Raw genomic sequence first — 15,872 nt, 5'->3', positions numbered from 1 at the left:
TTATTCTCTATAAAGGGGCTAGAGCATTCTGATCTTAGTAAGCTACGTGTGTCTCTCTCCAGAGTGTTCCTTAGCCACTTAGTTATGAATTTACTAACGTGCTCTTGAGGAAGCCACTCGTTGCTTCTAGGGTGCTTAATGTTAAGGGGAGAGAACATCTCACAGCCCAAAGGGTCAAGAATCGTGTCCTTTGAAGAGGAAGGCAAATCGTCATCAAAGGGTTGAGAGTTAAAATCCTCATCGTCGTCATCTAGATCGAGGATATATTCATCAGGAAAGACGGAGGCATCGTCATCGATAAAGTCATCATCATCATCATCTTTCTCAAGATGTGTATCAGTTATGTGAGCACTTTGTTAGTTCGTGCCGCTAGGGACACCCAAATAATTTGTGCCGCAAGGGACACCTTTAAAAGTTGTGCCGCAAGGGACACCTAAGGTATTTGAGGTGCGAAGACCTCCCGATAACTTTGAGGTGCTGAGACCTCCCGTTGTGCTCTTGGGGATATAATCAATATTTTTAGTCTTTTTAGACCTTTTTTCCCCTAATTTCAATGAGATCGTCATCAGCAAAAGTATGTTGTATTCCACTCTCACCAGTGGGGAGTGACCTTTTTGAGGTAATCAATTTTGATAAGGTAGACAACATACAGGATCTCATTTCATCGTGAATTATATTTTTAATTGCCTCATTTTCCAAATTAGGGATGGGGGCAGTAGCCTCATCCGAATCTAGATCAGACATGTTAAATAGGGGGAGAGTAAAACACGAATGATCACTGATGAATAATTAATATTTCCTATGTAGGATATATATATATTTTTGTTTTCTTTTTTTTTATTTTTAAAATAAGATAAGGTCCAAATTGTCTAAATTTCCCCTTTTTTTTTTTTTTTAGGCTTGTAATAAATAAGGTTGGTTTAAAATAACCTAATCTTATAATCAAATTAATTTGCCTACCAAGGGGGGCTTAAAAGGGTAAAAAACTAAGGTTAAATAAGAAGGTACTGAGGTAAGAGATAGCCAGTTGCTTATAATAACGAGCGATGTAAACGAAAGCAGCTCGAGCTCACAGTAACGATGCTAAGTAGAGAGAGGAAAGTGCCCTGGCAACGCGCAAACGTTGCGCGTGTGTTGCCAAGGTGCATTCCTCTCTCCATCAAGCCAAAGGATCCGGGATCGGGGTAGCGGGACCGAAGTCAAAATGAGAGCGTTCTTAACGACGAACGCTCTCGTGGAAGAGGATAAAACATGACAAAACCATCCGAAGTCACGGATCGTAGAGCGCTTAATAATGAAGGGCTTGTGGAACAAAGAGAAACGTCTTGAAAGTACGCTACAAAATCAATGCACTGAAGTAGCTTCAAAATGGGGTAAGAGGGGAAAGGAAGACCAAGGACCACAATAGGAGCTTGGCAAACCCGCAGTGGGAAAGAAGGGGGCGGGAAAGGCCCAAAAAAGTGTTCAAATTAGCTCATTATGGCAGTAAGAGGACACAACAATAGGGAATATGGCTAGCAATCAAATAATAGAAACATTAACCACAATAATATAAGTAAATAGCAGTCAAATAACAGCAAAGAGAAGAGAAGTAGTAAGCTTGACTTATCTGCTTGGAGCCGCATTTAAAAGAGGCTGATTGTTATGTCCTCACAGCCGATGTTTCCTTATTGTTCTATTCTGGAACTTCACTTGTTTATGATGTATGCGGCTGCTTGGTGACGCATTAAAAGTTATATGCATAATGTTAGCCTCCGGTCTTGTAATGAAATCACTGAAAAGTTGTACGTTTAACAAGTCTCCTTGCCGTTACACATGGGGATTGAGACTGCTACAACAGAAACTGCAGTTATTATGATACTATCATTAACTTTATGATCACATTTCTTATTTACTCATTTTGAATGATATCACAAAAAGGGTGACGTCAGAGTTTGCAAATGGAAAATTTAGAATGTGAAGCATAGGGAAATAAACTATAAGGTCAGTGGCTAGGTAAAAACTATCCCCATGACTACATTTCTGCTACACTCTCATGTCTCACTTCCCTCCCCCACGTATAGGCACACATCTCACGTTTCACTCACACATAGCATACCACCCCCTCAGAGTTTATAAGAATAAGACTTATCAGAATGAAATCTTTTTTTAAATACTGAGGCATATTTGCAAGCTGGCAGGGCCACCAGGGCATCACTTTTTGGGAATTTCCGGTGGCGCAGCTCCATTTTCCATATTTACAAGGTGGCGCTAAGCCACTTTGTGTGGCTTAACGCCACCTTGTAAATATGCCCCTTCCCGCCACTCTTTGGCAAAGGGGCATGCAATGGGTGTTGCTGTGGACTTTGCACTGCGACACCATTGCTATTTGATGCTGCCCCAGATTTACCTAGCTGAGGTAGCACCAAAAACGAATGCCAGGGAATACCAGGCGTTAAAATGGCGCAAAGAGGAGATATTATTAATTTTTCGACGTTTTTTGCTCTTTCCATGTGTGCTGCATTCTGCAGCAAACATAGAAGTTGCAAATTGCAATTATTGATTGTTTATAAGCAGGAAGGTGTCCCTCCCTGTATATAAACAATCGTTCCTGCAGTGCAGGCACACTTGCAACGGGGCGGCAGGGTGCCTGCGCTGGTGCTAGGCAGCTTTCTTTCGCACTAACCCCAGTGGAAACACTGGGGTGCGCCATATTCTTGTGACTATGGTGCATCCCTGCATTTTGAAAATGCCAGAGTGTGGCACTGCCAAATTTGGCGCGGCTCCGCGCTCCCACATTTTCATGTGAATATGCCCCCCCTGTGTTCTGAGAGCGCAGGACTATCATCTCACGTTTCACTCACACATAGCATAACCCCTCCTAAAAGTTATCCTAATGAAATCTTTTTTTAAATACTGAGGCATTTTTAAGAGCCCTCAGCACCACCGGAGCATAATTGTTTTGGAATTTCCAGTGGTGCAGCGCCATTTTCCATATTTACACTTACCGCCACCTTGCAAATATGCCCCTTATGCCACAGTCCTCTGCGACAAAGGGGCGTGCAATGGGTGTTGTTGAGGGCTTCCACTGCAAAACCCATTGCTTTTTGACGCTGCCCCAGATTAACAAAGCTGAGGCAGCACCAAAAACTAACGCCAGGGAATACCAGGTGTTAGAAATGTGCAACGAGGAGAAATTATACATTTTTCCACGTTTTTTGATTTTTCCATGTGTGCTGCATTCTGCAGCAAACATAGAAGATGCAAATTGCCATTATTGATTTTTTATGTGCAGGCAGGCACCCTTGCAACATGAAGCAGGGTGCCTACGCTGGCACTAGGCTGCTTTAGTTTCTTCAGCTTTAGTGGAAACACAGGTGTGCGCCATATTCTTGTGAACATGGTGCTTCCCTGTATTTTGAAAATGTCGGAGCGTGGCACTAAACACATCCCTCCTCACACAAACACACAGGTATTCCATAGAGATATCTCTGGTCTTACCATGCCCTTTAGTGTTATATGTCTTGTTTTTCTATATCTCAAAACTGATATTAATGGATCTTTATTATAATTTACTTCAAGAGCGGAGAGGAAAAATCAAGAGTGTTATCAAACAGTACTCATGGTAAATCTTAGTTGTGAGTCCGTATCCCAAAGATAAGAGAAATCAAATATGCAGGGGGCGCGTGGCTAGTGACCCATCATGGCAGACACGAGAAGCTAGAGCTCTGCCAACAATCCCTTAATTCCCCTGATTGCAAACCTGCACTGGAGCAATCTAAGCACGTGAAGTGGAAAGGTCAATTAGCAATTGGCAGCGAACCCTGCAGTGGCCCTGCAGAAGTCGCAGAGCCGGGAAAACCTTGCGGCAGCGCCATCGCCGATCTGTGGCCTACACAGCCGGGCCACGGAAATGTACCATCCGGTGGGGAAATGCTGCAGCGCCAGAAACAACGCCCGATGTCGGAGAGAAAAGTGATCAGCACAGGCAGCAGGACTGAGGGAAGCAGAGGTACGCGCCTGTCTGCTGCTGGCGAGGTCCCGCGCATTACCAGAGGCCCGGAGACTGACAGGGGCTCGCGCTCCCCGCTGGGGGCCTAGTGAACAGGGCTCCGGCTGGTTGAAGCGCGACCCTAGCAGAAGCTGTGGCTACGGTTGTGAGGGAAATGGGAGCGTCCCCACTGTGAACTGTGGAGCTGGCCCTCTGAAAGGGAAAACCTTGCGGTGACGCCAGGAGCTGAGGTGGCATCCAGAGGTTGTGCGGGCATGCCCGGTGCCGGCGACAGAATGGCAGAGAACTAGGGAACATGATTGTTCACTACCAGCGACAGCACACAGGCTGGCAGAGACCTGGGGTCTGACAGGGACTTGGGCTCCCTGCGGGAGGGCTGGTGAACTGGGCCGCAGCTGGGGCAGGGTACCCCCTCCCCATACTCTACGATGGGAGGCGAGTGGCCAAATGAACAAGGAACCTGAGTTCCTCCCACCGCAACACGCAGAGGTGCCTCACCACAGGCAACACAAGAAAGCATCAAGGCCCCACCAGTGGTGAGTGAATATTAATGCCCGCGCATGTGGCCCCTAAGCACACAAATAGGCGGGAGATACCAAGATAAAATGCAGGGTATCACAGAATTAACTCACTAGGGGGAAGCACACCAAGGCTGGGTTGCAGCAGAAGCCAGGGAACTGTACACGGTGGAGATTCCCATTCGGGCCCTAGCACTGGCCATCAGCAAAATCGGCAGAGAAGTGAGATCCATGGCGCGTCCTGGCAGGGAGCTGAAATGGTACCGCAATGAGAGAGGAGCAAGATTTTTGGGGTAACCACCTGACCAAAGTAGTGCAGTGAGTGAGGTCCGTATCAGTCCCAGGCCCTAACGGCACAGGGCAGGGGGACACCCAGTGGACTGGCCAGCAGTCACTAAGTGCACAACCCGACTACCTGGAAATGCCTGACTGGGGCACATAGGTGCCATAGATAATTATAAGGACGCAGGGGAGGAGATCAAAGCAGTGTATCCCCCTTGGGGTGGCCTAGGGAAGGTGCACCTATATAGAGAGTCCCTGGACACGTCGTATCCTAGACAAGGAGTCACAGCTGAAATATTGCACCAGAGAGACCTGGAACCAGATCTATTACCAGGCACATTGAATCCCAGCCTGATCGCGCAGCCAGGTTAGTGCACAATACGTGTATTCATACGGAAGCTGTCCATTTGTGGTGAATGCCTTCAGCACAGCAGCTAGCAATGGGCAGGCTGCGCACAAACGCCCAGCAGAGCAATGTGCGTACGGGCAGCTTGGAATCAGTGCGCACAGGAGGGGATGAGGCTAGCAGCAAGTCACATGCAGCACTGGCTGCAATGCTTGATTCAGTGCTGACGGCAGTGGAAAAGATCGGGGCCACGTTAGACCAGACAAGATCCTCCCTCGAATCCAAGATTGACAAGATCACCTCAGACTTTACCCTTCTACACGACGATCACCATAAATTAGTGGAGAGGGTTCACTTGCAAGACCAGTCTTTAATGGAACTGAAACCCTCACCCATAGCCACATCGCGGTCCTGCAGGACATTTTAGACCACATGCATGCACTGGTGGACAGGGTTGAAGAAGCGGAGGGGCACTCCTGCCACAATAACCTTCAAGTGGTGGGCCTCCCGGAGGGTGAGGAAGGGAGAAATCCAAAACTATACGTAGAGCGCTGGCTCAAAGATATACTGCCGCCAGGAACACTGTCCCCACACTTCGCAGTTGAAAGGGCGCACCGAGTGCCAGCTCACAGACCCTCACCAGTGTCCCGTCCCAGACCGTTCCTTGTCAAGCTCCTCAATCATAGAGATAGGGACACAGTGTTGTGTGAAACCCACAAGATCACTGATCTCAAGGTCAGCAGAAGCTCAATAATGATATTTCCAGACTACACTGTGCAGGTGCAGAGGCGCAGAAGCCCTTACGCAGCCGTGAAACGCCAGCTTCACGAACTGGAGCTCACCTATTCTCTGTTGTTCCGTGCCAGGCTGAGGGTAGTGGCGAAAGGAGAGGTCCATCTCTTTGATTCACCTGCTGAGGTATGAGACTGGCTGGAGGAGTCAGGGCTGTGGACAGGGCCCAGAACCTCTGCAACAGAACCAACTAAGACATCAGGCAGAAGAAATTGTCAGCAAGGGAGACACGGGAAGCCCGTAAACATGTACTCAATGGCAATGGCCCTGAACTCGGAGCAGAGGAGAATGGAACGTCAAGGCACCTTGGAGGTTGCTGCAGCACTTGGGACTACGACACACCGAGAAGGCCGAGATGTTAGCTCCTCTGGATCAGCGACGGCTAGTGGCTCATCGACCTTCGGGCCTGATGATCTGGATGACACGCAGCTGCCCGATGTCACTCCGCCGACTGCTGATGACATTATATGACTGAGTATAAGTTCCATGCAGTGTGAAAGGGACTGCGCACACAAGTAGAAGCTTTACTGAAATGTTCAACTGAGATATTGGTTATGTGTGTATATGGAATGTTACATGATGGCACCTCATCTGGCTGTGCGCCCACTCCACACGCAAACTAGCAACCAGCGCTACGTACACCTTGTGAATATATGCCCTTGCGCACCGGTTGGGAAGGCGCGTGGCAATATTCTGACATAGAGTGATTGCTAATATTGCAGTCAGTCACACGCCGCACATACCCCCACCAGACACTACACTGGAATAGTTATTGCCATTGTTGTGCATAAAGTTTGGGCGGACTTCTCCGCAGAGTTCATCCCCAATAGTTATACATTTTATGGTTTAAGCTTAAGTTTTGGTTAAGCAAGGCCAGCCTGGGGTCCCCAGATGCACCACATATTCAGTATTACGCTGCTCATCCCAGATTCCCCTGAAAGGTGCAATAGCCAGACATGACACAAGTTAACACAATCACGTGGAATATACGTGGAATGCAAACACCCGCACACAGATACTCAATATTCTCCTTCCTACAGCGTCGCTCAAATAGCATCGCCTTGCTGCAGGAAACACACATGTCACACACTGAATTGGAAAGGCTGCGCAGGAGGTGGAGAGGCCATGTGTTCGTACCACTTATTTAGCGCACGCGCGAGGCACACTGATATGGATAAGAGCGGGGGTTTGTTCACAAGGGGGACATAATTGGGTACTGAGGACACATATACCTTTGTCAGAGGGCGGCTAAATGGCCAAACAATATTGCTGGGCTCTATATACGCCCCATACATAGACCAAACTTCTTTTCTCATGTGCCTGTCAGGGATACTAATTCAATAGAATGAAATCCCTTGGTTGGTGGGAGGGGACTTCAATTCAATGCTCAGCATAGACCTTGACAGGTCGTTCCCACCCCTCAATAGAACCCCTGCCACATCCAATTCACAAGCCCTCACAGACTGGCTCACGCATTGGGCATTACTAGATATATGGCGTACCCTCAAGCCCAGGACACGGGTTCATTCACATTACTCTGCAGTGCATGGGCTTCATGTGTGACTTGACAGGTTGGTGGGCTTACAGTCATTACTCCCATTAGTTAAAAAGATAGAGTACCTAGGCCAGACCCATCCGATCATAACCCCCTGTGGATGCAACTTGGATGGGAAGCGGATCGCCCCCTAATACCAATGTGGCGCCTCCAAACTAATGCACAGGAGGATCTAGCGTTCCGCTCGTCTCTGGGGACGGAAACTCTTGCATATTTTTTAACGAATGAGGATACGACCAGCAGTGCACTAGTAGAATGGGGGGCATTCAAATTAACGATTAGAGGGCACTGCATGGGAGCCACGTGGAACGTCCGCAAGCAGTTGTCTGCCTCTCTTGCAAAAATAGAATCTCAACTACTATGATATGAACAGGAGGGGGAAGGGATGGGCAGAGACCCACGGTGCCTGGAAACACTGTGCGCAGAACACGCCGTGCTGCTAGAGCACCTTAGATGTCACAACTACACTGCACACACAGCCCGTACACACGCCATGGCTGACCGGGCAGGCAGAGTGTTTGCTTGGCTGATAAGGCAGGAGCACACCGGTGTTCTGATAGGGGCTCTACGGATAGCCACAGGGATTGTACTATACACGCAATGTGAAACACATAGGGCCATGATGCAGCATTATACCCAACTGTATCAGTCCCAGGGGTGCTGTAGCGAGCAGTGTCTGGAAAGGATTTTGGGCTCCTTGCAATTACCCACAGCGGCGAACTAACATAAGGAAATGCTCAATGAGCAAGTCTTGTTAGAGGAGATCGAAGATGCCATTGAGTCCCTTGCCTCCGGGAAATCATCCGGGCAGGATGGCTTGCCGGCAGAATACTATAAGGCATACCCAGAGTCACTCACACAACGGCTCCACACTCTATATACCACTGCTGTGGAGAATCGGCAACATCCCCCCTCCATGCGAGAAGCATATCTGGTGTCCTTATTAAAGCCAGATAAAGATCCCATGGAGATGGGTTCATATAGACCTCTAGCCCTGCTCAACACCGACTACAAAATATTTGCAAAGGTGTTGGCAGACAGATTAGCACATGTGGTCCCTACACTGGTACACAAGGACCAGAATGGCTTTGTACCATCTCGTAGTTCTTCCCTTAATCTGAGGTGCTTTTTTAGAGTGGCAACAGATGCTGTACAGGAGTGGCAGAGGGCCGGATGTCTTATATTAGGCTTGGAAAAGGCCTTCAACTCCTTAGAATGGGACTACCTATTCACGACACTTGAGAAATATGACTTAGGTCTGGGGTTCCTTCAATTAACGAGCCTGCTTTACACTGGCCCCACTGTTAGTGTCAAAATGAGCCCCTACATCTCCGATGATATCTCAGTACAAGGAGGAACAAGGCAGGGGTGCTCTTTGTCCCCCCTACTCTTCACGCTCACGATAGAGCCACTAGCAAAGGCAATACGTACCCAAACGGGAGACAGTATACCTCTGGGAGCTGCCGTGCACTAGGTATCACTCTATGCCGACGATCTCCTCATTTACATCAAGGACATTGAGAGGGTCCATAGCCAACTGGAGCACTTATTGCAGGACTTCGCCGCACTCTTCGGGCTAAAGGTGAATGTCGATAAGTCCAGCATATACTCGTTCAACGCAGGGAACCGTGATCCGGGCCTTACCATCAATGATCAATAAGTGCAGTGGAGAGAAGACACGTTCCGCTACCTGGGCATTCGGATCTACCACCAGCCGAGAGACATGTTTGACGGGAACCTAGGAAGGGCACTGACGGCAATCCGGTCACAGATGCAGTTCTGGGGCACACTTGCTGTAATAGGAAGAGTGGCACTAGCCAAAATGGTAATCCTCCAGAGGCTATTATACTATTTCACAAACCTACCTGTATATATCCCAGCTTTCTTCTTTGCCACATTAGAGAAACAGGTAAGAGAATTCATCTGGGGCAGTGCTCGGCACAGAGTGACACTAAAAAAACTGTATTCACCAACAGACCAAAAGAGTTTGGCAGCTCCTTGGTTCGAACACTACTTCTTAGCTGCTCAGCTGCAGTGGGTAGCACAATGGCTGGCTGATCGGTGTCATGGGGACACAGCAACCACACAGTCACCCTACCCACTGGAACAGATTGTCAGACTCTTTCACCCCGGCACTAAGACTAGGCCTCCGGAACCCCTGTTGCTCATCGTGGCATACAAATGCTTTCACAGGAGTCTCTATATAACTCTGGGCATCATTCCTTATGCGCCGGCGATACCCTTAGAGGGGTCCCCCTGCGGTCAGGCAGTGCTCACAGTGCAGGCAACAGGGGATGGCAGGAGAGGGGCATCTAAACACTCGAAGATGTCTATCGAGAGGGGACACTTATACCATACACATCTCTGGTAGAGGAAGAGGGGCTTCCACCGGGGCAGTTTCTAATACACCGCTCACTGATAGCCACATTCACAGCCAAATGGGGCGACATCACCGTAGAGCCAAGATCACACCTCACCACGCAATATTTGCATGTTATGGGACAAGGTAGACACCTCACACGTTGGTTTGCTGCCTTGCTCAGAACCCAGACAGCGGTAAGCCTGGATTCGCTCCACCACAACTGGGAACAAGACCTAGGATGCCAGTTTGCGGACTCGGAATGGATTCGGATACTTGAGAGTACAACATGTATCCCTAGGAACATGCGGTTCTGACAAATCCACCTATATATAATCCACAGGGAATATCTCACACCTGCCAAAATCAATCGGCTTTTCAATCGCAAGGACGCAGCATGCCCGAGATGCGCTAAACTGGGAGCTGATCTGATACACATGCTCTGGAGCTGCACCCAGAATAGCGCATACTGGAGTGAGGTAGCCACTGTGTTACACACCTGCACTGGGCGAGTGTTGCCTTTAGAATGGCCAACCTACTTATTACACAAATTCCGTAGAACAGTGGTTCCCAAACTGGGGTCCGCGGACCCCCAGGGGTCCGTGACACATTCCTAGGGGGTCCCCAGGCAGCAGTTTTAAAAGCACTGCAAAGTTTCTTGAATAATCAGCAGTTTTTGGGTAGCAATAAAAGTGTCAAGATAACTCCGGTGATTAATGTACTTGCTGTAGAGAGATGGAGGTTTTGTCCAGTGGCAGCTTTGACTCATCTTAGGAAGCGCTGGTGGTTAATATGCCTGATACAAAGAATGTCTACCATGCATTTTAAAAAAAACAACAGTATTTTGTTTTGTGCATAGCTCAGTGGGTTCCTGCCTTTGCCACAGAGATTCTTTTGATATTGTGCAGTTCACAAGTTCCAATCGTAGTTTAGCACAGTGAGCTATGAACTGCCATCAAAGAGCTGCATGCAAACTGCACAGTACAAGTTAGTAAGTTATGCTTTTTCCCAGTCTTTCATTATCCCGATGCTGCTAAAAAGGTTTGTTTGGGTAGAAATACATCCTTATTATTAAAGTCGATGTTAATCCCTGTGTTATATTCTGAATCCAGAGTTTCTGCTTCTCCAGACCAAGCACTCTTAAAAAATACCTACCAGTATGGATGACATGTGAATCCTACACCTTGTAGTCCCCTTTGCCTTATGTAACATTTTCTATTCACCGATTTACACACATATGATTTATGGTCTCTCTTTGTGTGTGATGTAAAGTGCCATTATACCCTACAGTGGTATGACAGGTGCTATAAAATAAATTAAATACACGTGACAGTGGGGCTATGGAGAGATGAGAGGCACTGTTGGAGGGTAGTAGTGAGGGAATCATTGAAGATTGTAAACCATTGAAGATTGACAAAAGATTGTTGTATCATGGTGCATAGTAAGGTCATTGTTTACTATGCTTTAAAAGCTAATACAATTTAAAATATAATGACAAATGTGTTGTAAAATGCACCATTTCACCCAAAGTTTTCTTGGGGGAGAGCTCCCCAAAGCCCCCTTTGTAGTGGTCAGGCTCACTCGCTGCACTTGTGCACTGTACGGGGACTGGTCTGACAACATTTGCCAGAGCAGCTTTAGGTTTCCAGCCCAGCCTTGGCAGTAGCAGGAGCCTCGGATGGTGAAATAAAACCAAACAATGAAAAGTTAGTCGCAAGATACAGCACCAACCTTCCCATTAGGATTTTTCAATTTTTACAAATATTTCTAATATAAAAATCTAAAATCTTTAGTAATTCAAGTCAGTCTTTGTTTGATATGCACACGTGTGTGGTTTTTTTCTTCGAATTACAGTTTTAATATATGAGATTTAAATCATACAAATTGGTTGGGGGTCCCCGGATTCCAGTAGTGACTCAATGGGGGTCCTCAGGAGTGAAAAGTTTGGGAACCACTGCCGTAGAACAACCAATATCAAAGTAACATCCAGGTTCTTGGACCTAGGGATGGTGTTAGCCAAGAGGTTGATAACTAGAAGGTGGAAAGCACCAGATCCCCCGCATGCACAGGCATGGCGTAACTCACTACTAGCGTGGGCCAAAGCGTGAAGCCTCTCCATCCACTGTGAGGAAACCTTAGGTCTACGCCAGGTTCCCATATTGGGACACGCTTTTGGCTGAGCTGCAGCAGAATGTGGGCGGGAGCATGGGGGACTCCTCCGCTGGGTAACCAATAGGTAGACACCATGAGTGGGTGCTGCGATTGCGTGCACACCACGACACCTAGCCAGCAACTGTATACTGGTGGCACTAACGTGCAGGTGCACGCACCAAGATAGGGAGGTAACGAGCAGTAAATTGGCAAAGAAACAGTACGCAAAATCTATGTAGAGAAGTGGGCAGGGTACTACGGGCTGGGTTAATGTTTCAATTCTTCGTTCATCTTTGTTAATCTATTTGAACTGATTGGACACTCGCACTAACTTATACCTTCCTTTTTCGTACTTAAACAAATCTAACGGTATGCAATGGATGCCATTCAATGCTAAATATTAACTAAATTATGGTAACGCTTCTAAGCTCGCAGCCACCGTCAAGATACGCCAGGTGCATGTAAAATGATCGAGGATCAGAATACCAACAATTTTGTAACCTGTGATGTGCCTGTGACTCGCTAATGTACATGTATTGTATCAAATACATTTGTAAAAAAAAAGCTGTATCGTATGTATGTGCAAATCCTAGAAAAACTGACAAAATGCACAAATTACAAATTTTAAAGTAGACGTCACCTTCTACAATTAGAACATAACATAAACAACATGAAGTACGGTTGGCATTTAGGAGGGTTTGTGGACCATGGCGCTTTTTGTCCTCATGAGTAATTTCCCCATCATTATGTACAATTATCCATACATTTATTTGTAATACACTGAGAAGTTGTGAATGCTATGCTAGACAACCAACATGAGTCTGATTGCTAAAGGTACAATGAAAGGAAATGGTAATTCCAATTGGACACTGTAGTATTCACAACAGTCCTCTAGAATGATTAGTCTAAAACTAATGGTGAAATGCAGAAGTGTATCTCTGAATCTTAGTATGCTTAGCTGTGTTCACCTGTTTTCTATCGTCCTTCCAATTGTTCTGTAAGATCCCTCATTATTGCAGTATAGTGCTAATAGGAAACGTCCAGTTTCTCTTGCTTTTCTTGATTAGATTCATTGCGGCGTAATTCTATGGTGTTCAGATGACTGTCTATGAGAGAATGGGCTGCATAATTATGAAAGGTGAAAATGCATTTGAATAAGCGTAAGGCATGAGAGGATAGTGGAATTGGGCTTGTGAAGTGTAGCAGAGACAGAGTGTATGAACATGTTTTGGAACCCTGAAAAGGTTTCGGGATATTTTGGGGCTTCTACCTGACCCTGCAAAAAGAACGGTAGTTCAGGCCCTTGTGGTATCACAGATGGATTACTGTAATGTACTCTACTTGAGGGCCTCTAAGATCAGGCTTCAAATGCTCCAGAGGGTACAAAAGGCGGCGGGGGGACTGCTTTTCAACATTCCCAGACGCATGCCGATGGGTCCAACCTTGGCAAAACTTCACTGGTTTCTTATTAAGGAGAGGATCCCCTTTAAAGACATGTCCTTGTACATAGAATCATCAACGAAAAAGACCCCGGTTATCTATCTTCTTTGATTAAACCGTATTTTCCTAGTCGGTGTTTGAGATCTTCTGGAACTGGCTTGACCAGAGTTCATAAATTTCGCAGAACATATCTTGATGGCAGCTCTTTTAGGTTCTTGGCAGCCAAAAATGGAACTGACTCCCACTCAATCTTAGACTAGAGCCTTCTGAAGTCCTTTTCCGGAAACATCTAATAACCTGTTTTTTTAGAAAGGGCCAAGATCATTAACAATGCAGGGACACCCGTGACCAGATTAACAGTTGGAATTCAGCGCAGGGACCCTTCGGATTGGAGTAACCAGGTGCTTTACAAAATGCAAAAACAAAAAAAATACATTTCAGAAGTCCCAAGAGTCACACATTCTTGCTTACATTCACTGAAAAACACAATACAAGAGCCACAATGAATTTCAGTATGGAACTGAGAAGAAAATGTATCTAGCCAAAGTTGTCTCTGAGATGAGATAATAACATTAGCAAAAGTGCTTAGCACCCTCTCCCCCTCTACAAAGGCCAGGGTATCAAGGTACCTGGGGACTGAGTCTCTGTGTCCTGTAACAGTGGCCACAACATCTTTCTTCATTTTGTGGCTACCCAATCAGATTTCTCATCACTACTGGATCAATGGTTTCCAGGGTAGAAAGACATTCATGAGGAAAAAAAGCCCTTGTGTATTCTCACATAGAGCTCTGTAGATCAGTGGCTCTTAACCTGTGGTCCAAGGACCCCTGGGGTCTATGGGGCTTGCTCAGTGGGTCCGTGACTATATTAAAAAATTAAATAATATTAAAATAAATACATTAAAATTAATAAAGTATATACAATTAAAGAAGTAAACTTGAAAATGTGAAAACTTTTTCTATATTTGATTGTGAATTTAACAAAATATTTCAATATGTGCTTGGTGTATACTTGTTTCGTATTTTTGTGCATTGTTAAGAAGCTCAAACCATAGAAATGGCTTAAACCAGGGCACCCCAGCATCAAATAATGACTCGGTGGGGGACTTTGGATTCCAATAATGATTCAGTGGGGGCTCCACAGAAGTCAAAAGCTTAAGAATCACTGGTCAAGATGTCGCTAGTTTTTCAACTTAATTTTTAGAAAACAGCTGAACAGGTTTACACCTAATCAGAAAAAGTAATCTTACTGAGTAAATATCTAGGGGCAGATTTACAAGGCCCTTGTGCCACTTTTGCGTCATTTTTAACATGGGAAAAGTGACGCAAAAGTGGCGCAAGAGGCTTGTAAATAAGCCCCCTAGTTTTTTGCCAAATTTTGTGTCATTCTGTTCAGCCATTTTCTCAGTATCATTGTCTAAAAATCTCTATGGAAATTACATGGAATCACCCCGAAACTTTCCAGGAAGCAAAACAATAAGTGCTCTCCCTATGTAAACTTTGATTTATGAATAACTTTACATTGAGAACCGCCACTGTGCCAAATATATATCTATATATTTAAATATATATATATATATATATATATTACCTACTGGCGGTCGCCAGTAGGTAGTTATAGTTAGGACCCCTTTTCCATAGGAAAACCTCAACATTCTATTTTGAATAACTTTGGCGCCGGTCGATGAATCCTCGCGAATTTCTCAAAATAGGTGGGGCGCTACGCTCCGCTCCTACCCTGAAAGTCTCGGGGGGATCCGTCAAGCGGGGGCTGAGATAAAAGGGGGGTCCCAAAACGCGTTTTCCCCATGCATTTTTCCATAGGACCTTTAGAACGAGCTACAGCCCGAACGGCTGAACAGAATTACTCGAAATTTGGCAGAGAGGTAGTCCCTAGGTCAAGGAAGTGCCTTTTGTAGGTTTGGTGTAAATCTGTTCAGTAGATTCTGAGAAAATAGCCTTTAAATCAATATATATATCTGAGCCCGCTTACGGTACGCTTACCGTACGCTTACCGTAAGCGTACGGTGGCGTGCGCGAGCGCGATTCTGATTGGCTCTTAGATCTTAGTAAACATTTGAATCGGCCGAAACCAGGAAGCGGCGGCCGCCATTTTGTGTATTTCACTCAGAAAAAAAAGAGTGAAAACAAGAAAAGGAGGCAATGAGGAGAGTTACAGACCCCCTTACATTTGTGAGGGGGTCAAAGAAGGACTGTAAAGTACAAAGAAAACATTTATTGATTTTAAAAAAAATCACGGGGTACGCGTACGGTAAGCTTACGGTAAGCGTACGGTAGAAAAAAAAAAATGAAAATCAGATTTAAGTGTTTAGATATTAGGGGGCTCTAAAAAGAGCCGTTGTGTTTATGAAATGATTTTTTAGTGGTACCTACAAGTAAGTACCGATGCAGAGTCTAAGGTTCAAGAGGAAGACTCTG

This window comes from Triturus cristatus, chromosome 5_1 (assembly GCF_964204655.1).
Source record: "Triturus cristatus chromosome 5_1, aTriCri1.1, whole genome shotgun sequence".
Classification (NCBI taxonomy): domain Eukaryota; kingdom Metazoa; phylum Chordata; class Amphibia; order Caudata; family Salamandridae; genus Triturus; species Triturus cristatus.
The sequence above is the reverse complement of the archived record's forward strand: the minus strand, read 5'-3'. Positions refer to the sequence as shown.